The following is a 26,786-nucleotide window of genomic DNA, read 5'->3' on the forward strand; positions in this document are numbered from 1 at the left end:
GCAGAGAGAGAGGAAGGCAGACGGAGAGAAGCAGAGAGAGAGGAAGGCAGATGGAGAGAAGCAGAGAGAGAAAGGCAGACAGAGAAAAGCAGAGAGAGAGGAAGGCAGACGGAGAGAAGCAGAGAGAGAGGAAGACAGACGGAGAGAAGCAGAGAGAGAGGAAGGCAGACAGAGAGAAGCAAAGAGAGAGGAAGACAGACGGAGAGAAGTAGAGAGAGAGGAAGGCAGACAGAGAGAAGCAGAGAGAGAGGAAGGCAGACAGAGAGAAGCAGAGAGAGAGGAAGACAGACGGAGAGAAGTAGAGAGAGAGGAAGCGACACACAGACAGTCATCAACGTCAGCCCTGCCCATGTGTAGTGAGCCACAGCAATGAGATGTGACTGATAGCAGCTGTTGCTCAGTGGAGGAGGTGTCCCGCTCTAAGCCCACTCTGGCTGGCACGTAGGGCTATCCCCCTCTCCCCCATCCTCCTCTCCTCCCCCTTCTGCCCCTCTCCTCCCTTCTCCTTTCCTCATCCTCCTCTCCTCTCCTCCCCCTTCTGCCCCTCTCCTCCCTTCTCCTTCCCTCATCCTCCTCTCCTCTCCTCCCCCTTCTGCCCCTCTCCTCCCTTCTCCTTCCCTCATCCTCCTCTCCTCTCCTCCCCCTTCTGCCCCTCTCCTCCCGTCTCCTCCCCTCTCCTCCCCTCATCCTCCTTTCCTCTCCTCTCCTCCCCCTTCTGCCCCTCTCCTACCCTCCCCTCTCCTCTCCTCCCCTCTCCTTTCCTCCTCTCTCCTCACCTCACCTCTCCTTTCCTCCTCTCTCCTCTCCTCTCCTCCTCCCCCAGCTATACTAAAAGATAAGGAGGTGACATGACATGATCTGAAATGACAGGAAGCACTTGATCCCTGCTACTTCCAAATGTCACCTCCTCTCCTCCTCTCCTCCTTCCCTCCTCTCCTCCTTCCCTCCTCTCCTCCTCCCTTCCTCCCCTCTGGACAGATAGTAGGCTGCTATGACTGCCTAATAATGTTTGATAATACTAGGGAGGCAGTCTGCATAGATAGACTAACTAACTACTGTAGAATAGCTAGGTAGTGTTCATAGATAGACTAACTAACTACTGTAGAATAGCTAGGTAGTCTGCATAGATAGACTAACTACGGTAGACTACTGTAGAATAGCTAGGTAGTCTGCATAGATAGACTAACTACTGTAGACTACTGTAGAATAGCTAGGTAGTCTGCATAGATAGACTAACTACTGTAGACTACTGTAGAATAGCTAGGTAGTCTGCATAGATAGACTAACTACTGTAGACTACTGTAGAATAGCTAGGTAGTCTGCATAGATAGACTAACTACTGTAGACTACTGTAGAATGGCTAGGTAGTCTGCATAGATAGACTAACTACTGTAGACTACTGTAGAATAGCTAGGTAGTCTGCATAGATAGACTAACTACTGTAGACTACTGTAGAATAGCTAGGTAGTCTGCATAGATAGACTAACTACTGTAGACTTCTGTAGAATAGCTAGGTAGTCTGCATAGATAGACTAACTACTGTAGACTTCTGTAGAATAGCTAGGTAGTCTGCATAGATAGACTAACTACTGTAGACTACTGTAGAATAGCTAGGTAGTCTGCATAGATAGACTAACTACTGTAGACTACTGTAGAATAGCTAGGTAGTCTGCATAGATAGACTAACTACTGTAGACTACTGTAGAATAGCTAGGTAGTCTGCATAGATAGACTAACTACTGTAGACTACTGTAGAATAGCTAGGTAGTCTGCATAGATAGACTAACTACTGTAGACTACTGTAGAATAGCTAGGTAGTCTGCTTAGATAGACTAACTACTGTAGACTACTGTAGAATAGCTAGGTAGTCTGCATAGATAGACTAACTACTGTAGACTACTGTAGAATAGCTAGGTAGTCTGCATAGATAGACTAACTTACTAACTACTGTAAATGTGACACTGGTGTTCCGTGTGTCCATATTCCATATTCTGTATTTCATATTCCGTGTTCTGTATTCTATATTCTATTTTCCATATTATGTATTCCATATTATATATTCCATATTCTGCATTCCATATTATATATTCCATATTATATATTATATATTCCATATAAGATATTATATATTCCATATTAAGCATTCCATATTTGTCACGGTTTCGGCCGAGGCTGCCTCTCTTCCTTGCTCGGGCAGGCTTCGGCGTTCGTCGTCTCCGGAATACTAGCTGCCACCGTTGTATGTTTCTATGTTCGTTTGGTTTTGTCTGGATTATGTACACCTGTTGTCATTTAGCGTCATTAGTGTCCTATAAGTTCTCGTTGTGTTTGTCAGGTGTTGTGTGTGATTGTTTTCGCTGTCGTGTTGGTGCGCTACTATTTTCAGTGCGCTATTGTAGCTTGCCTCCTTTGTGTAGGAGTGTATTTTTCGCACATGTTTAGTGCGCCCTTTTGTTTATGCCTGTGTGCACATTTTCTCGCCTCCGGGCTGTTGGCTCGTGTTTTGAGTGTGCATTACTAAAGTCTTTTGGACTTATCTTCTGCGTCCTGCGCCTGATTCCCACACCACACCCACCTACAGCACCTACTGACAGAATCACACACCCTTCAGAATGGAATCAGCAGGAGCCGCAGCAGCACAGGAGACTTTGGAGGATCGGGTCCGGGAGCAGAATGACCAGATCCTTCGGATCGGGACCGCCCTGCAGGATGTTATTATCACACTTCAACGCTGGGAGACCCGTGGGACACCCCCAACTCCACCTCCCCTGCCATCACCATCAGCCAGTCAGCCCATTCCAGCTCCGGAACCCAGGGGAATTCGACTCTCGCTCCCGAGGGCCTACGATGGGACCGCTGCCGGGTGTCAGGGCTTCCTTCTCCAGGTGGAGCTATACCTGGCCACCGTGCACCCGGCGCCCTCGGGACACGAGAGCGTGTCCGCCCTCATCTCCTGCCTTACCGGCAAGGCGTTGGAATGGGCCAACGCCGAGTGGAGGAGGATAGACGCTACCACCATCACATACGCTGAGTTCTCCCGCCGCTTCAGGGCGGTGTTTGACCATCCACCAGAGGGGAAAGCGGCGGGGGAGCGTCTGTTCTGCCTCCGGCAGGGGAGGAGGAGCGCCCAGGAGTTCGCGTTAGAATTCCGTACTCTAGCGGCGGATGCAGGGTGGAATGAGCGGGCCCTCATCGATCACTACCGCTGTAGTCTACGAGAGGACGTCCGTCGGGAGCTGGCCTGTAGGGACACCAGTCTCTCTTTCGACCAGTTAGTCGACATGTCCATCAGGCTGGACACCCTGCTGGCTACCCGCGGACGTTCCGAGGGGGGTCCGTCCATTTCACCCTCCAGCGCCTCCGAGCCGAGCCCTATGGAGCTTGGGGGCGCTGGCGCTAGAGAGAGGAGGGGTCGGAGGACGAGGGGGCCCGTCTCCTGCACCAACTGTGGCCGTGGAGGACACACCGCGGCTAGGTGCTGGGGATGGCCTCCTAGGGGAGAAGACGACAGGCCCCGCACTGGGGAGTCCTTCCAGGTGTGTAGGCGCCCCACTCACCCAGAGCTCTCTGTTGCGCACTTCTGTATACCTGTGCGTTTTCCACAGGTAGCACCTCATTCCCAGCATAAGGCGCTGGTAGATTCAGGCGCGGCTGGGAATTTTGTTAATAGAAAATTTTGTTTAGAATTAGGGATTCCCCTTCTTCCTGTTGACGTCCCATTCCCTGTTCATGCCCTAGATAGCCGTCCGTTGGGATCGGGCTTGATCAGGGAGGTCACGGCGCCACTTAGGATGTGTGCGCAGGGGGGTCATAAGGAGATGATCCAGCTATTCCTGATCGACTCGCCTGCGTATCCGGTGGTGCTGGGCATGCCCTGGTTGAGTATCCATAACCCGTCTATTTCGTGGCAGGAGAGGGCTCTGATGGAGTGGTCTGCCCAGTGTGTGGGTCGATGTTTAGGCGTTTCCGTAGGGGCTACCTCGGTGGAGAGTCCAAACCAGGTGCCCGCATTGCACGTTCCCCCTGAGTATGAGGATTTGGCTATTGTGTTCAGTAAGTCGAGGGCGACGCAGTTGCCTCCCCATAGGCAGGGAGATTGTGCGATAGACCTCCAGGCAGGAGCTGCGCTCCCACGGAGCCATGTGTATCCTCTGTCTCAGGAGGAGAAGAGAGCTATGGAGACTTACATAGACGAATCTCTGAGACAAGGATACATACGGCCATCCACTTCCCCTGCGTCCTCGAGTTTCTTTTTTGTGAAGAAAAAGGATGGAGGGTTACGCCCGTGCATTGATTACCGTAGTCTCAATCAGATCACGGTGAAGTACAGTTATCCACTTCCTCTGATTGCGACCATGACGGAGTCATTGCACGGGGCGCGTTTTTTCACTAAATTAGATCTCAGGAGCGCGTACAGCTTGGTGCGCATTAGGGGGGGCGATGAATGGAAGACAGCCTTTAGTACCACCTCGGGCCATTACGAGTATCTTGTCATGCCATACGGGTTGATGAACGCTCCTTCAGTTTTCAAATCATTCGTGGATGAGATATTCAGGGACATGCAGGGGCAGGGGGTGGTCGTGTACATAGATGACATTCTCGTGTACTCGTCTACCCGCGTCGAGCATGTGGCTCTGGTGCGCCGAGTGTTGAGGAGGCTGTTGGAGCACGACCTGTATGTCAAGGCAGAGAAGTGTCTGTTTTTCCAGGAGTCGATCTCCTTTTTGGGTTATCAGTTGTCCGGATCCCTCTTTACCATTTCAGGTAGAGGTGGACGCGTCAGAGGCCGGTATAGGAGCCGTGCTTTCGCAACAGTCCGGCACGCCACCTAAACTCCGCCCCTGTGCCTTTTATTCCAAAAAGCTCAGTCCGGCGGAGCGAAATTATGACGTAGGGGACAGGGAGCTGTTAGCCGTGGTACAGGCCCTAAAGGTGTGGAGGCACTGGCTTGAGGGGGCTCAACACCCTTTCCTCATTTTGACTGACCACCGTAACCTGGAGTACATCCGGGCAGCTAGGAGACTGAACCCTTGCCAGGCGCGGTGGAATATGTTTTTGACCCGGTTCGTATTTAAGATCACGTACATCCCTGGGTCACAGAACGGTAAGGCAGACGCACTGTCTCGGCGGTATGACACGGAGGAGAGGTCCGTGGAGCCCACTCCCATACTGCCGGAGTCTTGTCTGGTGGCACCGGTAGTGTGGGAGGTCGATGCTGAACTCGAGCGGGCGTTGCGCACCGACCCTAGTCCTCCTCAATGCCCGGAGGGTCGGACGTACGTTCCGCTCGAGGTTCGGGATCGTTTGATCTATTGGGCTCACACGTCACCCTCCTCTGGACATCCTGGTATAGGCCGGACTGTGCACTGCCTTAGTGCTAAGTACTGGTGGCCCACGTTGGCGAGGGATGTGAGGGTTTATGTCTCCTCCTGCTCGGTGTGCGCCCAGTGTAAGGCGCCTAGACATCTGCCTAGGGGTAAGTTACTACCCCTGCCCGTTCCACAACGACCATGGTCTCACCTCTCGGTGGACTTCATCACTGACCTTCCTCCCTCACAGGGGAATACCACTATACTGGTCGTTGTGGACCGGTTCTCTAAGGCCTGTCGTTTGCTCCCTATGCCGGGCCTTCCTACTGCCCTACAGACCGCCGAAGCTCTATTCACCCATGTTTTCCGGCACTACGGGGTACCCGAGGATATTGTGTCTGATCGAGGTCCCCAATTCACCTCCAGAGTCTGGAGAGCCTTTATGGAGCGGTTGGGGGTCTCGGTGAGCCTCACCTCGGGTTACCATCCGGAGAGTAATGGGCAGGTGGAACGTGTGAACCAGGATGTGGGTAGGTTTATTAGATCATACTGCCAGGACCGGCCGGAGGAGTGGGCACGGTACGTTCCCTGGGCAGAAATGGCCCAGAATTCCCTACGCCATTCCTCCACTAACCTAACCCCTTTCCAATGTGTGTTAGGTTACCAGCCGGTTCTGGCACCTTGGCAGCAGAGCCAGATCGAGGCTCCTGCGGTGGATGAGTGGGTGCGGCGCTCGGAGGAGACGTGGAACGCTGCACACGTCCACCTGCAGCGGGCCCTCCATCGTCAAAAGGCGAGCGCCGATCTCCACCGCAGTGAGGGACCGGTGTACGCACCTGGTGATCGAGTCTGGCTCTCTACCAGAAACCTGCCCCTCCGCCTGCCCTGTCGGAAACTGGGTCGGCGGTTTGTGGGGCCGTTTAAAGTCCTGAGAAGATTGAACGAGGTGTGTTACAGATTACAACTGCCTATTGAGTATAAAAGTATTAACCCCTCGTTCCATGTGTCTCTTCTCAGGCCGGTGGTAGCTGGCCCACTCCAGGAAAATGAGATCAAGGAGACTCCTCCGCCCCCATTGGACATCGAGGGGGCACCGGCGTACTCCGTGCGGTCCATCTTGGATTCGAGACGTCGGATGGGGGGTCTCCAATATCTGGTGGAGTGGGAGGGGTACGGCCCGGAGGAACGGTGCTGGGTGCCGAGGAGAGACATTTTGGACCCGTCTCTCCTGACAGAATTCCACCGTAGTCACCCGACGCGCCCTGCTCCGCGTCCTCCTGGTCGTCCCCGAGGCCGGAGTCGGCGCACGTCTGGAGCCGCGCGTCAAGGGGGGGGTACTGTCACGGTTTCGGCCGAGGCTGCCTCTCTTCCTTGCTCGGGCAGGCTTCGGCGTTCGTCGTCTCCGGAATACTAGCTGCCACCGTTGTATGTTTCTATGTTCGTTTGGTTTTGTCTGGATTATGTACACCTGTTGTCATTTAGCGTCATTAGTGTCCTATAAGTTGTCGTTGTGTTTGTCAGGTGTTGTGTGTGATTGTTTTCGCTGTCGTGTTGGTGCGCTACTATTTTCAGTGCGCTATTGTAGCTTGCCTCCTTTGTGTAGGAGTGTATTTTTCGCACATGTTTAGTGCGCCCTTTTGTTTACGCCTGTGTGCACATTTTCTCGCCTCCGGGCTGTTGGCTCGTGTTTTGAGTGTGCATTACTAAAGTCTTTTGGACTTATCTTCTGCGTCCTGCGCCTGATTCCCACACCACACCCACCTACAGCACCTACTGACAATATTCCATATTCTGCATTTCATATTCTATATTCTATATACCATATTCTATATACCATATTCTATATACCTTATTCTATATACCATATTCTATATACCTTATTCTATATACCTTATTCTATATACCATATTCTATATACCTTATTCTATATACCATATTCTATATTCTATATACCATATTCTATATACCATATTCTATATACCTTATTCTATATACCATATTCTATATACCTTATTATATATACCTTATTCTATATACCATATTCTATATACCTTATTCTATATACCATATTCTATATACCATATTCTATATTCTATATACCATATTCTATATACCATATTCTATATACCTTATTCTATATACCTTATTCTATATACCATATTCTATATACCTTATTCTATATACCATTATCTATATACCATATTCTATATACCATATTCTATATACCTTATTCTATATACCATATTCTATATTCTATATACCTTATTCTATATTCCATATTATATATTCTATTCCATATGCCCACAATAGAGGACAAACTGGTGGAAGGAATCATTACCTTTTACTACAGTTGAGGAAAATAAAGATACTTAGTAGCCTGACCCCCCCGCCCCCCCCCCCAAACAGAGAGAGGGGGAGGGAGGGGGAGAGAGAGAGAGAGAGAGAGAGAGAGAGAGAGAGAGAGAGAGAGAGAGAGAGAGAGAGAGAGAGAGAGAGGGGGGGGGGAACAGAAGTAATTAATTATGATCAGCATTCAACTGATCTGTTGTACAGCCTCCATTAGAGACAAGTAAACATCATACACCTTTTTGCACCCCTCCTCCTCCTACTTATCTCCCTCCCTCCCTCCCTCCCTCCCATTACATTTGACTAAAGTTGTGGAAAATAAAGACGCAGGATAAACACAATATGGTCACCTGTTGCAAAACACTATTTATTTACACTTTTCAAAAAGACACATCTTTTTGTCTGAATGGCCACTCCATATACAGGTAACTGCCAAAATAAAGGAAACACCAACATAAAGTGTCTTAATTGGGCGTTGGGCCACCACAAGCCAGAACAGCTTCAATGCACCTTTAGCATGGATTCTACATGGTGTCTGGAACTCTATTGGAGGGATGCGACACCATTCTTCCACAGGAAATTCCATCATTTGGTGTTTTGTTGAATCTCCCATAAGTGTTCAATTGGGTTGAGATCTGGTGACTGAGACGGCCATGGCATATGATTTACGTCGTTTTCATGCTCATCAAACCATTCAGTGACCACTCAGGCCCTGTGAATGGGGGCAATGTCATCCTATGAGGAGAGGGGGAGGATGGGGAGGAGAGAGGAGAGGAGAGGAGAGGAGAGGAGAGGAGAGGAGAGGAGAGGAGAGGAGAGGAGAGGAGAGGAGAGGAGAGGAGAGGAGAGGAGAGGAGAGGGGCACCCATTCATGGTAGCCAAAATAATGGTAGCCAAAATAATAATTTTATGCATGACCCTAAGCATGATGGGATGTTAATTGCTTAATTGACTCAGGAACCACACCTGTGTGGAAGCACCTGCTTTCAATATACTTTGTATCCCTCATTTACTCAAGTGTTTCCTTTATTTTGTCAGTTACGTGTACATACACGGTGCTCCTATGACAAACAGGAGCATTTGAAAGCACTAAAGCACACCCCACCACACACCAACCAACCCAGCTTCTGCCCCTTAGGAGGGGAGAGTGGGGGAAGGAGACGGCACCCATCCACCTTCTGCCCCACACCCACACATACATCGACCCACACACACACACACACACACACACACACACACACACACACACACACAACACATCTGAGTAGTTCAGTAGTAAGACATGGAGGAAACCACCTATACTGTCCACTGTCTCTCCATTAGTTATAAAAGCTGTTCGATTAACCCTAATTAACACACACACACACAGCGCGCACACACATGGGCACACGCACATACACTACCAGTCAAAAGTTTGGCCACACCTACTCATTCAAGAGTTTTTCTTTATTTTTACTATTTTCTACATTGTAGAATAATAGTGAAGACATCAAAACTATGAAATAACACATATGGAATCATGCAGTAACCAAAAAAGTGTTAAGCAAATCAAAATATATTTTATATTTGAGATTCTTCAAATAGCCACCCTTTGCCTTGATGACAGCTTTGCACACTCTTGGCATTCTCTCAACCAGCTTCATGGGGTAGTCACCTGGAATGCATTTCAATTAACCGGTGTGCCTTCTTAAACGTTAATTTGTGGAATTTATTTCTAGCCTTAATGTGTTTGAGCCAATCAGTTGTGTTGTGACAAGGTAGGGGTGGTATACAGAAGATAGCCCTATTTGGTAAAAGACCAAGTCCATATTATGGCAAGAACAGCTCAAATAAGCAAAGAGAAACAACAGTCCATCATTACTTTAAGACATGAAGGTCAGTCAATACAGAACATTTCAAGAACTTTGAAAGTTTCTTCAAGTGCAGTCCAAAAACCATTAAGCGCTATGATGAAACTGGCTCTCATGAGGACCGCCACAGGAATGGAAGACCCAGAGTTACCTCTGCTGCAGAGGATACCAGCCTCACAAATAAACGCTTCACAAAGTTCAATTAACAGACACATCTCAACATCAACTGTTCAGACCCTGCTTGGGCCAAGAAACATGAGCAATGGACATTAGACCAGTGGAAATTTGAGTCGGACTGCAGAGTGAAGGAAAAGCAGCCAACAAGTGCTCAGCATATGTGGGAACTCCTTCAAGACTGTTGTAAAAACATTCAAGGTGAAGCTGGTTGCGAGAATGCCAAGAGTGTGCAAAGCTGTCATCAAGGCAAAGGGTGGCTATTTGAAGAATCTCAAATATAAAATGTTTGTTTATTTGTTTAACACTTTTTTGGTTAATACATGATTCCATATGTGTTATTTCATAGTTTTGATGTCTTCAATATTATTCTACAATGTAGAAAATAGTAAAAATAATTAGTAATAATAATGAGTAGGTGTGTCCAAACGTTTGACTGGTACTGTACATGAACACACACAAATACAGGAACACAAAAGCACGAGCACACAGACACGCACGCACGCACGCACGCACACACACACACACACACACACACATGCATGAACACAAACACATACACAAACACACACACACACACACACATAAAAAAGTCAGGTCTACATGTACATTAACCCTAATGCAGCTTCCTCTGTTTCACAGCTCAGCGCCACACACACACACACACACACACACACACACACAGACACACAGACACACACACACACACACACACACACACACACACACAGCCATCTGTCTGACAATTAAAAAAAAAAAAATTTTTTTTTTTTTTTTTAAACTATGGTTGATGTCTGCGCCCCCGCAGAAATCTAATTAGCATAATACAGAAATCCCCATCAAAATGTGTCATTTTAAGGTAGTGTTATCTAGAGTTATCTGGAGTTATCTAGAGTTATCTGGAGTTATCTGGAGTTACCTAGATTTATCTGGAGTTATCTGGAGTCATCTGGAGTTATCTGGAGTTATCTAGATTTATCTGGAGTTATCTGGAGTTATCTAGATTTATCTGGAGTTATCTGGAGTTATCTAGATTTATCTGGAGTTATCTAGATTTATCTGGAGTTATCTGGAGTTATCTAGATTTATCTAGAGTTATCTGGTCTCAATGTAACACTTCCAGGTAACACTTTACTTGTCACCCAGTGTCATAACCAGTCATAACCATGTCATAATATGTCATATCAGCTGACATAACTTGTCATAACCTGTAATAATATGGTCATAACACTGTCATGACCCATATACAGTGTGGAAAAAAAGTATTTAGTCAATAACAAAAGTTTCTCAATACTTTGTTATACACCCTTTGTTGGCAATGACACAGGTCAAATGTTTTCTGTAAGTCTTCACAGGTTTTCACACACTGTTGCTGGTATTTTGGCCCATTCCTCCATGCAGATCTCCTTTAGAGCAGTGATGTTTTGGGGCTGTCGCTGGGCAACACGGACTTTCAACTCCCTCCAAAGATTTTCTATGGGGTTGAGATCTGGAGACTGGCTAGGCCACTCCAGGACCTTGAAATGCTTCTTACGAAGCCACTCCTTCGTTGCCCGGGCGGTGTGTTTGGGATCATTGTCATGCTGAAAGACCCAGCCACGTTTCATCTTCAATGCCCTTGCTGATGGAAGGAGGTTTTCACTCAAAATCTCACGATACATGGCCCCATTCATTCTTTCCTTTACACGGATCAGTCGTCCTGGTTCCTTTGCAGAAAAACAGCCCCAAAGCATGATGTTTCCACCCCCATGCTTCACAGTAGGTATGGTGTTCTTTGGATGCAACTCAGCATTCTTTGTCCTCCAAACACGACGAGTTGAGTTTTTACCAAAAAGTTCTATTTTGGTTTCATCTGACCATATGACATTCTCCCAATCATCTTCTGGATCATCCAAATGCACTCTAGCAAACTTCAGACGGGCCTGGACATGTACTGGCTTAAGCAGGGGGACACGTCTGGCACTGCAGGATTTGAGTCCCTGGCGGCGTAGTGTGTTACTGATGGTAGGCTTTGTTACTTTGGTCCCAGCTCTCTGCAGGTCATTCACTAGGTCCCCCCGTGTGGTTCTGGGATTTTTGCTCACTGTTCTTGTGATCATTTTGACCCCACGGGGTGAGATCTTGCGTGGAGCCCCAGATCGAGGGAGATTATCAGTGGTCTTGTATGTCTTCCATTTCCTAATAATTGCTCCCACAGTTGATTTCTTCAAACCAAGCTGCTTACCTATTGCAGATTCAGTCTTCCCAGCCTGGTGCAGGTCTACAATTTTGTTTCTGGTGTCCTTTGACAGCTCTTTGGTCTTGGCCATAGTGGAGTTTGGAGTGTGACTGTTTGAGGTTGTGGACAGGTGTATTTTATACTGATAACAAGTTCAAACAGGTGCCATTAATACAGGTAACGAGTGGAGGACAGAGGAGCCTCTTAAAGAAGAAGTTACAGGTCTGTGAGAGCCAGAAATCTTGCTTGTTTGTAGGTGACCAAATACTTATTTTCCACCATAATTTGCAAATAAATTCATTAAAAATCCTACAATGTGATTTTCTGGATTTCTTTTCCTCAATTTGTCTGTCATAGTTGACGTGTACCTATGATGAAAATTACAGGCCTCTCTCATCTTTTTAAGAGGGAGAACTTGCACAATTGGTGGCTGACTAAATACTTTTTTCCCCCACTGCTTTTACACCTATTGTGACACATATTGCGTTATTTTATGGCTGGTTATGACACCTACATAAGAGTGTCAAAACCCACATTTATTCCCCACCCCCCCCCAAAAAAAATGGTGCCAATAAGTTTCCTTTCGTTAAAAATTGTGTTTCTTAAATCCTTTGTTGCTGTTGTAATGAATTCTTTAGTCATGTTTTTTTCATCATATTTTAAATACACTTTATGACACCGTCAAGAAGCATTATGACCATCCTGTTTCACTTTATTTGGACTAAAAAAATACACTTTATGACACTGTCAAATAAGCATTATGACCATTAAAATCATATAAGCCAGACAGGCCCATCACATACACGTGGTCCTCTGTAGCTCAGCTGGTAGAGCACGGCGCTTGTAACGCCAAGGTAGTGGGTTCGATCCCCGGGACCACCCATACACAAAAATGTATGCACACATGACTGTAAGTCGCTTTGGATAAAAGCGTCTGCTAAATGGCATATTATTATTATACAGGCCCTTATATCAGTCATCAGTCAATAAGAGGGTGTCTTGTCCTGCTCCTGAAACCTGCACCTGCATCCATCCCAATCATCAGCAAAAGAGCTAATAAATATTAACGGTAAACATTACACTCAGTGTCACGTCTCCTCCCGTTGCTCCCCTCCGGCGCTCTGATTCGCCGGTCTACTGAGCCACCGGTCTGAGTGCACCACCTCGGCAAACACAGGAATGGAAACCCAACGCACCCTAATCACCTCCAGTGCACCTGCACCTCATCATCTCATCACCACCCCTGTTTAGCCCTGGACTGTTCTGGATGATTGTTAAGCGTCGTGTCGTGTAATCGCTCTTTTGTTATTCTCTTTGTCATTGTTTAAGTAAACCTTTACCTTGTTGATTCCTGCGTCTGCGTCCTGCCTATTCGTATGCTCAGTACTCGTCACACTCAGAAGTTCCAAAAGAATAAAAACATTTCAAATGTCATATTATGTATATACAGTTGAATTCTGAAGTTTACATACAACTTAGCAAAAACACATTTAAACTCAGTTTTACACAATTCCTGACATTTAATCCTAGTAACAATTCCCTGTTTTAGGTCAGTTAGGATCACCACTTTATTTTAAGAATGTGAAATGTCAGAATAATAGTAGAGAGAATGATTTCTTTCAGATTTTATTTCTTTCATCACATTCCCAGTGGGTCAGAAGTTTACATACACTCAATTAGTATTTGGTAGCATTGCCTTTAAATTGTTTAACTTGGGTCAAACGTTTCGGGTAGCCTTCCACAAGCTTACCACAATAAGTTGGGTGAATTTTGGCCCATTCCTCCTGACAGAGCTGGTGTAACTGAGTCAGGTTTGTAGGCCTCCTTGCTCGCACACGCTTTTTCAGTAATTGCCTATAGGATTGAGGTCAGGGCTTTGTGATGGCCACTCCAATACCTTTACTTTGTTGTTCTTAAGCCATTTTGCCACAACTTTGGAAGTATGCTTGGGGTCATTGTCCATTTGGAAGACCCATTTGCGACCAAGCTTTAACTTCCTGACTGATGTCTTGAGATGATGCTTCATTATATCCACATAATTTTCCTTCCTCATGATGCCATCAATTTTGTGAAGTGCACCAGTCCCTCCTGCAGCAAAGCACCCCCACAGCATGATGCTGCCACCCCCGTGCTTTATGGACAAAAAGTTCTATTTTTGTTTCATCAGACCAGAGGACATTTCTCAAAAAAGTACAATCTTTGTCCCCATATGCAGTTGCAAACCGTAGTCTGGCTTTTTTATGGCGGTTTTGGAGCAGTGGCTTCTTCCTTGCTGTGCGGCCTTTCAGGCTATGTCGATATAGGATTAGTTTTACTGTGGATATAGATACTTTTGTACCTGTTTCCGCCAGCACCTTCACAAGGTCATTTGCTGTTGTTCTGGGATTGATTTGCACTTTTCGCACCAAAGTACGTTCATCTCTAGGAGACAGAACGCGTCTCCTTCCTGAGCGGTATGACGGCTGCGTGGTCCCATGGTGTTTATACTTGCGTACTATTGTTTGTATAGATGAACGTGGTACCTTCAGGCGTTTGGAAATTGCTCCCAAGGATGAACCAGACTTGTGGAGGTCTGCAATTTTTTTTCTGAGGTCTTGGCTGATTTCTTTTCATTTTCCCATGATGTCAAGCAAAGACACACTGAGTGTAAAGGTAGGCCTTGAAATACATCCACAGGTACAGCTCCAATTGACTCAAATGATGTCAATTAGCCTATCAGAAGCTTCTAAAGCCATGACATCATTTTCTGGAATTTTCCAAGCTGTTTAAAGGCACAGTCAACTTAGTGTATGTAAACTTCTGACCCATTGGAATAATGATACAGTGAATTATAAGTGAAATAATCTGTCTGTAAACAATTGTTGGAAAAATGACTTGTGTCATGCACAAAGTAGATGTCGTAAACGACTTGCCAGAACTATAGTTTGTTAACAAGAAATTTGTGGAGTGGTTGAAAAACGAGTTTTAATGACTCCAACCTAAGTGTATGTAAACTTCCGACTTCAACTGCATACAGTGTTGTAACAATGTTCAAATAGTTAAAGTATACACTTGTCTCTAACAATGTGCAAATAATTAAAGTACACACCTGTCTTTCTCTCTCTCTTTCTTTCTCTCTCTCTCTGCTACTGTGGTTGATCGTCTCACACTGGAGGGGCTGGTGAACCGTCTGGAGGACTTTGTGGGGGGGGGGGGGGGGGTCCATTAAAAATAAGTAAAGTTTGTGCTTTTAATTATGCAACTATCTCTCTCTCTCTCTGTCTCCGTCAAATCGGACTAATCAATGTTCTATTAATCACCAAAGGCCCTGGCTGAGCAGAGCACAACACGTTAACCAGGGGCCTGGGTAAAGAATGAGAATGACACAAATACTAATTTTCACAAAGTCTGCTGCCTCAGTTTCAATGATGGCAATTTGCAAATATACTCCAGAATGTCATGATGAGTGATCAGATCAATTGCAATTCATTGCAAAGTCCCTCTTTGCCATGAAAATTAACTTAATCCCCAAAAAACATTTCCACTGCATTTCAGCCCTGCCACAAAATGACCAGCTGCCATCATGTCAGTGATTATCTCGTTAACCCAGGTGAGAGTGTTGACGAGGACAAGGCTGGAGATCACTCTGTCATGCTGATTGAGTTAGAATAACAGACTGGAATCTTTAAAAGGAGGGGGGTGCTTAAAATCATTGTTCTTCCTCTGTTAACCATGGTTACCTGCAAGGAAACACGTGCCGCCTTCATTGCTTTGCACAAAAAGGGCTTCACAGGCAAGGATATTGCTGCTAGTAAGATTGCACCTAAATCAACCATTTATCGGATCATCAAGAACTTCAAGGAGAGAGGTTCAATTGTTGTGAAGAAGGCGTCAGGGCACCCAAGAAAGTCCAGCAAGCGCCAGGACCGTCTCCTGAAGTTGATTCAGCTGCGGGATCGGGGCACCACCAGTGCAGAGCTTGCTCAAGAATGGCAGCAGGCAGGTGTGAGTGCATCTGCACGCACAGTGAGGCGAAGACTTTTGGAAGATGGCCTGGTGTCAAGAAGGGCAGCAAAGAAGCCACTTCTCTCCAGGAAAAACATCGGGAACAGACTGATATTCTGCAAAAGGTACAGGGATTGGACTGCTGAGGACTGGGGTAAAGTCATTTTCTCTGATGAATCCCCTTTCCGATTGTTTGGGGCATCCGGAAAACACCTTGTCCGGAGAAGACAAGGTGAGCACTACCATCAGTCCTGTGTCATGCGGTTGCTTCTCAACCAAGGGAGTGGGCTCACTCACAATTTTTCCTAAGAACACAGCCATGAATAAAGAATGGTCCCAACACATCCTCCGAGAGCAACTTCTCCCAACCATCCAATAATAGTTTGGTAACGACCAATGCCTTTTCCAGCATGATGGAGCACCTTGCCATAAGGCAAAAGTGATAACTAAGTGGCTCGGGGAACAAAACATCGACATTTTGGGTCCATGGCCAGGAAACTCCCCAGACCTTAATCCCATTGAGAACTTGTGGTCAATCCTCAAGAGGTGGGTGGACAAACAAAAACCCACAAATTCTGACAAACTCCAAGCATTGATTATGCAAGAATGGGCTGCCATCAGTCAGGAGGTGGCCCAGAAGTTAATTGACAGCATGCCAGGGCGGATTGCAGAGGTCTTGAAAAAGAAGGGTCAACACTGTAAATATTGACTCTTTGCATAAACTTAATGTAATTGTCAATAAACGCCTTTGACACTTATGGAATGCTTGTAATTATACTTCATTATACCATAGTAACATCTGACAAAAATATCTCATAACACTGAAGCGGCAACTTTGTGAAGACCAATACTTGTGTCATTCTCAAAACTTTTGACCACGACTGTACAAAATATTAAGAACACTGTCCTTATATTGAGTTGCACCCTCTTTTGCCCTAAGAACAGCCTCAATTAGTCTCTACAAGGTGTCCAAAAACATTCCACAGTATGCAGTATGAAAAAAATTACAATAAAATGTATGCACTCACTAACTGTAAGTTGCTCTGGATAAGAGCATCTGCTAAATGACTAAAATGTAAAATGTAAATGCTAGCCCATGTTGACTCCAATACTTCCCACAGCTGTTTCAAGTTCGCTGGATTCTTGTTTCTTGATTCACATGGGAAAGCCCAGCAACGTTGCAGTTCTTGACACAAACCGGTGCGTCTGGCACCTACTACCACACCCCATTCAAAGGCACTTAAATATTTTGTCTTGCCCATTCACCCTCTGAATGGCACACATACACAATCCATGACTCAATTGTCTCAAACCTTAAAAATCCTTCTTTAACCTGTCTCCTCCCCTTCATCTACACTGATTTTAAGTGGATTTAACAAGTGACATCAATAAGGGATCATAGCGTTCACCTGTATTCACCTTGTCAGTCTATGTCATGGAAAGAGCAGGTGTTCCTAATGTTTTGTACACACATTGTATATCATTTAACAGCCTATAGTAATATAGAATAATACAGTAACAACATATGCCATTTAACAGCCTATAGTAATATAGAATAATACAGTAAGAACATATGCCATTTAACAGATGTTTTTATCCAAAGTGATTTCCAGCCCCAGTACCATAGTACTAGAATACGATCTTCTGTCAATGCAACAGCAACAAAACATATCATTTAGTATGGATTACGAATGGTAAGAAAACCTATAGGAGGGATTATGAATGGTAAGAAAACCTATAGGAGGGATTATGAACGGTAAGAAACCCTATAGGAGGGATTATGAACGGTAAGAAACCCTATAGGAGGGATTATGAATGGTAAGAAAACCTATAGGAGGGATTATGAATGGTAAGAACCCCTATAGGAGGGATTATGAACGGTAAGAACCCCTATAGGAGGGATTATGAATGGTAAGAAACCCTATAGGAGGGATTATGAATGGTAAGAAACCCTAGAGGAGGGATTATGAATGGTAAGAAACCCTATAGGAGGGATTATGAACGGTAAGAACCCCTATAGGAGGGATTATGAATGGTAAGAAACCCTATAGGAGGGATTATGAATGGTAAGAAACCCTATAGGAGGGATTATGAATGGTAAGAAACCCTATAGGAGGGATTATGAATGGTAAGAAACCCTATAGGAGGGATTATGAACAATAAGAACCCCTATAGGAGGGATTATGAATGGTAAGAAACCCTATAGGAGGGATTATGAATGGTAAGAAACCCTATAGGAGGGATTATGAATGGTAAGAAACCCTATAGGAGGGATTATGAATGGTAAGAAACCCTATAGGAGGGATTATGAACGGTAAGAAACCCTATAGGAGGGATTATGAATGGTAAGAAACCCTATAGGAGGGATTATGAATGGTAAGAAACCCTATAGGAGGGATTATGAATGGTAAGAAACCCTATAGGAGGGATTATGAATGGTAAGAAACCCTATAGGAGGGATTATGAACGGTAAGAACCCCTATAGGAGGGATTATGAATGGTAAGAAAACCTATAGGAGGGATTATGAATGGTAAGAAACCCTATAGGAGGGATTATGAACGGTAAGAACCCCTATAGGAGGGATTATGAATGGTAAGAAACCCTATAGGAGGGATTATGAATGGTAAGAACCCCTATAGGAGGGATTATGAATGGTAAGAAACCCTATAGGAGGGATTATGAACGGTAAGAACCCCTATAGGAGGGATTATGAATGGTAAGAAACCCTATAGGAGGGATTATGAATGGTAAGAAACCCTATAGGAGGGATTATGAATGGTAAGAAACCCTATAGGAGGGATTATGAATGGTAAGAACCCCTATAGGAGGGATTATGAATGGTAAGAAACCCTATAGGAGGGATTATGAATGGTAAGAAACCCTATAGGAGGGATTATGAACGGTAAGAACCCCTATAGGAGGGATTATGAATGGTAAGAAACCCAGTCTGTCTGTCTGACTCCCTGTCTGCTAGTTGTCGGTCTGTCTTCATCCCTGTCTGTCTGTCTGTTTGTCTGTCTGACTCCCTGTCTGCTAGTTATCTGTCTGTCTTCATCCCTGTCTGTCTGTCTGTCTGTCTGTCTGACTCCCTGTCTGCTAGTTATCTGTCTGTCTTCATCCCTGTCTGTCTGTCTGTCTGTCTGACTCCCTGTCTGCTAGTTATCTGTCTGTCTTCATCCCTGTCTGTCTGTCTGTCTGTCTGTCTGACTCCCTGTCTGCTAGTTATCTGTCTGTCTCCATCCCTGTCTGTCTGTCTGTCTGTCTGACTCCCTGTCTGCTAGTTATCTGTCTGTCTTCATCCCTGTCTGTCTGTCTGTCTGTCTGACTCCCTGTCTGCTAGTTATCTGTCTGTCTTCATCCCTGTCTGTCTGTCTGTCTGTCTGACTCCCTGTCTGCTAGTTATCTGTTTGTCTTCATCCCTGTCTGTCTGTCTGTCTGCTAGTTATCTGTCTGTCTTCATCCCTGTCTGTCTGTCTGTTTGTCTGTCTGACTCCCTGTCTGCTAGTTGTCTGTCTGTCTTCATTCCTGTCTGTCTGTCTGTCTGCTAGTTATCTGTCTGTCTTCATCCCTGTCTGTCTGTCTGCCTGCCTGCCTGTCTGTCTGTCTGTCTGTCTGTCTGTCTGTGAGCTGCTTGTTCGTGCCGGCTGGCCTGGGTCTACCATCACTGCCCCCTTCCTGCCTTGCTGTCTCTCTTCCTGCCTGCCCCTCCACTCCACTCCCTGATTGGTCTCTCTTCCTCCCTGCTCCTCCACTCCACTCCCTGATTGGTCTCTCTCTTCCTGCCTGCTCCTCCACTCCACTCCCTGATTGGTCTCTCTCTTCCTGCCTGCTCCTTCACTCCACTCCCTGATTGGTCTCTCTCTTCCTGCCTGCTCCTCCACTCCACTCCCTGATTGGTCTCTCTCTTCCTGCCTGCTCCTCCACTCCACTCCCTGATTGGTCTCTCTTCCTGCTGCTCCTCCACTCCACTCCCTGATTGGTCTCTCTTCCTGCCTGCTCCTCCACTCCACTCCCTGATTGGTCTCTCTTCCTGTCATGCTCCTCCACTCCACTCCCTGATTGGTCTCTCTTCCTGCCTGCTCCTCCACTCCACTCCCTGATTGGTCTCTCTTCCTGCCTACTCCTCCACTCCACTCCCTGATTGGTCTCTCTTCCTGCCTGCTCCTCCACTCCACTCCCTGATTGGTCTCTCTTCCTGCCTGCTCCTCCACTCCACTCCCTGATTGGTCTCTCTTCCTGTCATGCTCCTCCCCTCCACTCCCTGATTGGTCTCTCTTCCTGCCTGCTCCTCCACTCCACTCCCTGATTGGTCTCTCTTCCTGCCTGCTCCTCCACTCCACTCCCTGATTGGTCTCTCTTCCTGTCATGCTCCTGCCTGCTCCTCCACTCCACTCCCTGATTGGTCTCTCTTCCTGTCATGCTCCTGCCTACTCCTCCACTCCACTCCCTGATTGGTCTCTCTTCCTGTCATTCACCCCACCTGCTCCTCCACTCCACTCCCTGATTGTTCTGGCTGGGTCACCCATTCCAACATCAGTCGATGCTATGAATCACACCAATCACAGCCTTAAACACTCAATGTTGTCCCCAGTCACACCACCCTGTTAGCTGGACCAGGCAGCAGCCCCTGGTCAGGTATAAGGCTTAATGGGCTTAAAGAATGCAGCTGAAGCATTTTCACTAACACATTCTCCTCTAAATGCATGTCACATTCGGCAATCTGCGGTTGATATTAAGGTGATATTATTAGTCCACCTTTGACACCCGGGGTTTATGTTACAATTCGATCGTTCAATTAATTTAATGTGACCCTTTTAAAGTAATCCAATCGATAACAATACAGAGAAATAACTAATCTATCAGAATGAGATTCCCCTTGTGTCATTCCAGTTCAAAAGACTACATATTATGGAGTAATTTATTGACATGTCCTATATCAAATATTTATCAAATACATTTCCTTTCATTTCAACATCTGATCATTCTAGACTCTCAAAGTGGTGTAGCTAACCGCAAATAATGGCACTACTTTCCTATTCCATCTGTACTACCATGTCTAAATGGGTTATAAGAGAAAGTTGAAACATTTCAATGAGCACCAATATGGTTTCAACACTGTGTTCTATAAGAGCACCAATATGGTTTCAACACTGTATTCTATATGAGCACCAATATGGTTTCAACACTGTATTCTATAAGAGCACCAATATGGTTTCAGCACTGTATTTTATAAGAGCACCAATATGGTTTCAGCACTGTATTCTATATGAGCACCAATATGGTTTCAGCACTGTATTCTATATGAGCACCAATATGGTTTCAGCACTGTATTCTATAAGAGCACCAATATGGTTTCAACACTGTATTCTATATGAGCACCAATATGGTTTCAACACTGTATTCTATAAGAGCACCAATATGGTTTCAGCACTGTATTCTATAAGAGCACCAATATGGTTTCAGCACTGTATTATATAAGAGCACCAATATGGTTTCAACACTGTATTCTATATGAGCACCAATATGGTTTCAACACTGTATTCTATAAGAGCACCAATATGGTTTCAGCACTGTATTCTATATGAACACCAATATGGTTTCAGCACTGTATTCTATAAGAGCACCAATATGGTTTCAGCACTGTATTCTATAAGAGCACCAATATGGTTTCAGCACTGTATTCTATATGAGCACCAATATGGTTTCAACACTGTATTCTATATGAGCACCAATATGGTTTCAACACTGTATTCTATAAGAGCACCAATATGGTTTCAGCACTGTATTCTATATGAGCACCAATATGGTTTCAACACTGTATTCTATAAGAGCACCAATATGGTTTCAACACTGTATTCTATAAGAGCACCAATATGGTTTCAACACTGTATTCTACAGTGGGGAAAAAAAGTATTTAGTCAGCCACCAATTGTGCAAGTTCTCCCACTTAAAAAGATTAGAGAGGCCTGTAATTTTCATCATAGGTACACGTCAACTATGACAGACAAAATGAGGAAAAAAAATCAAGAAATTCACATTGTAGGATTTTTAATGAATTTATTTGCAAATTATGGTGGAAAATAAGTATTTGGTCACCTACAAACAAGCAAGATTTCTGGCTCTCACAGACCTGTAACTTCTTCTTTAAGAGGCTCCTCTGTCCTCCACTCATTACCTGTATTAATGGCACCTGTTTGAACTTGTTATCAGTATAAAAGACACCTGTCCACAACCTCAAACAGTCACACTCCAAACTCCACTAGGGCCAAGACCAAAGAACTGTCAAAGGACACCAGAAACAAAATGGTAGACCTGCACCAGGCTGGGAAGACTGAATCTGCAATAGGTAAGCAGCTTGGTTTGAATAAATCAACTGTGGGAGCAATTATTAGGAAATGGAAGACATACAAGACCACTGATATTCTCCCTCGATCTGGGGCTCCACGCAAGATCTCACCCCGTGGGGTCAAAATGATCACAAGAACGGTGAGAAAAAATCCCAGAACCACACGGGGGGACCTAGTGAATGACCTGCAGAGAGCTGGGACCAAAGTAACAAAGCCTACCATCAGTAACACACTACGCCGCCAGGGACTCAAATCCTGCAGTGCAAGACGTGTCCCCCTGCTTAAGCCAGTACATGTCCAGGCCTGTCTGAAGTTTGCTAGAGTGCATTTGGATGATCCAGAAGAGGATTGGGAGAATGTCATATGGTCAGATGAAACCAAAATAGAACTTTTTGGTAAAAACTCAACTCGTCGTGTTTGGAGGACAAAGAATGCTGAGTTGCATCCAAAGAACACCATACATACTGTGAAGTATGGGGGTGGAAACATCATGCTTTGGGGCTGTTTTTCTGCAAAGGGACCAGGACGACTGATCCGTGTAAAGGAAAGAATGAATGGGGCCATGTATCGTGAGATTTTGAGTGAAAACCTCCTTCCATCAGCAAGGGCATTGAAGATGAAACGTGGCTGGGTCTTTCAGCATGACAATGATCCCAAACACACCGCCCGGGCAACGAAGGAGTGGCTTCGTAAGAAGCATTTCAAGGTCCTGGAGTGGCCTAGCCAGTCTCCAGATCTCAACCCCATAGAAAATCTTTGGAGGGAGTTGAAAGTCCGTGTTGCCCAGCGACAGCCCCAAAACATCACTGCTCTAGAGGAGATCTGCATGGAGGAATGGGCCAAAATACCAGCAACAGTGTGTGAAAACCTTGTGAAGACTTACAGAAAACGTTTGACATGTGTCATTGCCAACAAAGGGTATATAACAAAGTATTGAGAAACTTTTGTTATTGACCAAATACTTATTTTCCACCATAATTTGCAAATAAATTCATTAAAAATCCTACAATGTGATTTTCTGGAAAAAAAATTCTCATTTTGTCTGTCATAGTTGACGTGTACCTATGATGAAAATTACAGGCCTCTCTCATCTTTTTAAGTGGGAGAACTTGAACAATTGGTGGCTGACTAAATACTTTTTTTCCCCACTGTATATGAGCACCAATATGGTTTCAGCACTGTATTCTATAAGAGCACCAATATGGTTTCAGCACTGTATTCTATAAGAGCACCAATATGGTTTCAGCACTGTATTCTATAAGAGCACCAATATGGTTTCAGCACTGTATTCTATATGAGCACCAATATGGTTTCAGCACTGTATTCTATATGAGCACCAATATGGTTTCAGCACTGTATTCTATATGAGCACCAATATGGTTTCAGCACTGTATTCTATAAGAGCACCAATATGGTTTCAACACTGTATTCTATATGAGCACCAATATGGTTTCAACACTGTATTCTATAAGAGCACCAATATGGTTTCAGCACTGTATTCTATAAGAGCACCAATATGGTTTCAGCACTGTATTATATAAGAGCACCAATATGGTTTCAACACTGTATTCTATATGAGCACCAATATGGTTTCAGCACTGTATTCTATATGAGCACCAATATGGTTTCAACACTGTATTCTATAAGAGCACCAATATGGTTTCAACACTGTATTCTATAAGAGCACCAATATGGTTTCAACACTGTATTCTATAAGAGCACCAATATGGTTTCAACACTGTATTCTATATGAGCACCAATATGGTTTCAGCACTGTATTCTATATATTAGCACCAATATGGTTTCAGCACTGTATTCTATAAGAGCACCAATATGGTTTCAGCACTGTATTCTATATGAGCACCAATATGGTTTCAGCACTGTATTCTATAAGAGCACCAATATGGTTTCAGCACTGTATTCTATAAGAGCACCAATATGGTTTCAGCACTGTATTCTATATGAGCACCAATATGGTTTCAGCACTGTATTCTATAAGAGCACCAATATGGTTTCAGCACTTTATTCTATAAGAGCACCAATATGGTTTCAGCACTGTATTCTATATGAGCACCAATATGGTTTAAACACTGTATTCTATAAGAGCACCAATATGGTTTCAGCACTGTATTCTATAAGAGCACCAATATGGTTTCAGCACTGTATTCTATATGAGCACCAATATGGTTTCAGCACTGTATTCTATATGAGCACCAATATGGTTTCAGCACTGTATTCTATATGAGCACCAATATGGTTTCAACACTGTATTCTATAAGAGCACCAATATGGTTTCAACACTGTATTCTATAAGAGCACCAATATGGTTTCAGCACTGCATTCTATATGAGCACCAATATGGTTTCAGCACTGTATTCTATATGAGCACCAATATGGTTTCAGCACTGTATTCTATATGATCACCAATATGGTTTCAACACTGTATTCTATATGAGCACCAATATGGTTTCAGCACTGTATTCTATATGAGCACCAATATGGTTTCAGCACTGTATTCTATATGAGCACCAATATGGTTTCAGCACTGTATTATATATGAGCACCAATATGGTTTCAGCACTGTATTCTATAAGAACACCAATATGGTTTCAGCACTGTATTCTATATGAGCACCAATATGGTTTCAGCACTGTATTCTATAAGAGCACCAATATGGTTTCAGCACTGTATTCTATATGAGCACCAATATGGTTTCAGCACTGTATTCTATATGAGCACCAATATGGTTTCAGCACTGTATTCTATATGAGCACCAATATGGTTTCAGCACTGTATTCTATATGAGCACCAATATGGTTTCAGCACTGTATTCTATATGAGCACCAATATGGTTTCAGCACTGTATTCTATATGAGCACCAATATGGTTTCAGCACTGTATTCTATATGAGCACCAATATGGTTTCAGCACTGTATTCTATATGAGCACCAATATGGTTTCAACACTGTATTCTATATGAGCACCAATATGGTTTCAGCACTGTATTCTATATGAGCACCAATATGGTTTCAACACTGTATTCTACAAGAGCACCAATATGGTTTCAGCACTGTATTCTATATGAGCACCAATATGGTTTCAGCACTGTATTCTATATGAGCACCAATATGGTTTCAGCACTGTATTCTATATGAGCACCAATATGGTTTCAGCACTGTATTCTATATGAGCACCAATATGGTTTCAACACTGTATTCTATATGAGCACCAATATGGTTTCAGCACTGTATTCTATATGAGCACCAATATGGTTTCAACACTTTATTCTATAAGAGCACCAATATGGTTTCAGCACTGTCTTCTATATGAGCACCAATATGGTTTCAACACTGTATTCTATATGAGCACCAATATGGTTTCAGCACTGTATTCTATATGAGCACCAATATGGTTTCAACACTGTATTCTATATGAGCACCAATATGGTTTCTGTAAAAAACTACTCCACAAATATGGCTCTTTTGCAACTTGTGGAACAAAAATATGTACAACAATGAATACCTCTTGGCATCTTTTTAGATTCATCCAAAGCGTTTGACACGGTTGATCATTAAATATTACTTTCTAAATTGCATTATTACGGTTTTCATAGTTATACATATAATTGGTTATATAGTTATGTTTATGATAGAGAACAATTTGGTTATGCAAAACGGCTGTACATCTACCAGGGCCCAGATATCCTGTGGCGTCCCACAGGGTTCGATAATTGGACCTTTGTTATTCCTAATCTATATCAATGACCTTGCCGCTGTGTCTTCTACTGTACTTCCCATTCTCTTTGCTGATAATACCAATTAGATTTATCACACAATAATTTTGATTCACTAATTAATTAAGCCAACTCAGGCATGGTCACATTTTCTGAATGGTTCCACATAAACAAATTATCTTTAAATGTTAAAAAATCCAACTTTATTGTATTCACTAGTAAGAATTAAGAAATATTGTTTTTAAAAAAAGAGCCAGAATCTCAATTGGTGAGAATGAAAGGGAACAATTCACATCCACTAGATTCCTCAAAGTACTAATTGTTGAGAAGTTATCCTGGAAAGATCATATTCAATTTGTCTTCAGCAAAGTGATGACATCTGTTAGTATCATCAGAAAGATTAGTGGTTTGGTTCATCAGGCTTGCTTCCTAACTCTTTACTATAGCTTAATTTTCCCTTATCTTATTTACTGTAATATCGCCTGGGCCAGTACATATGCCTCCTACTTACACAAATTACTCATCATACAAAATAAATGTGCAAGACTAGCCACCTCCTCTAATTACCCGGCTCCATCTGTACCTTTGTTAAAGAAACTCAACATCTTGTCTATTTACGACATCAATGTACGCCAATTATGCACTTCCATCTACAAATACTCATACCTCCCAGACAGTTTACCTTTCAAAGGATTCTTCCAGGTTAATTCTGAAATCCACCTATATAACACAAGACACTGCGATAACCTTCACCCTCCCAACTGCCACACCTCACATAGTCAATTCTCTATCAGACACAGAGGTACCATACTCTGGAATTTCTA

Source organism: Coregonus lavaretus (assembly GCF_964263955.1).
Source record: "Coregonus lavaretus genome assembly, chromosome: 10".
Classification (NCBI taxonomy): domain Eukaryota; kingdom Metazoa; phylum Chordata; class Actinopteri; order Salmoniformes; family Salmonidae; genus Coregonus; species Coregonus lavaretus.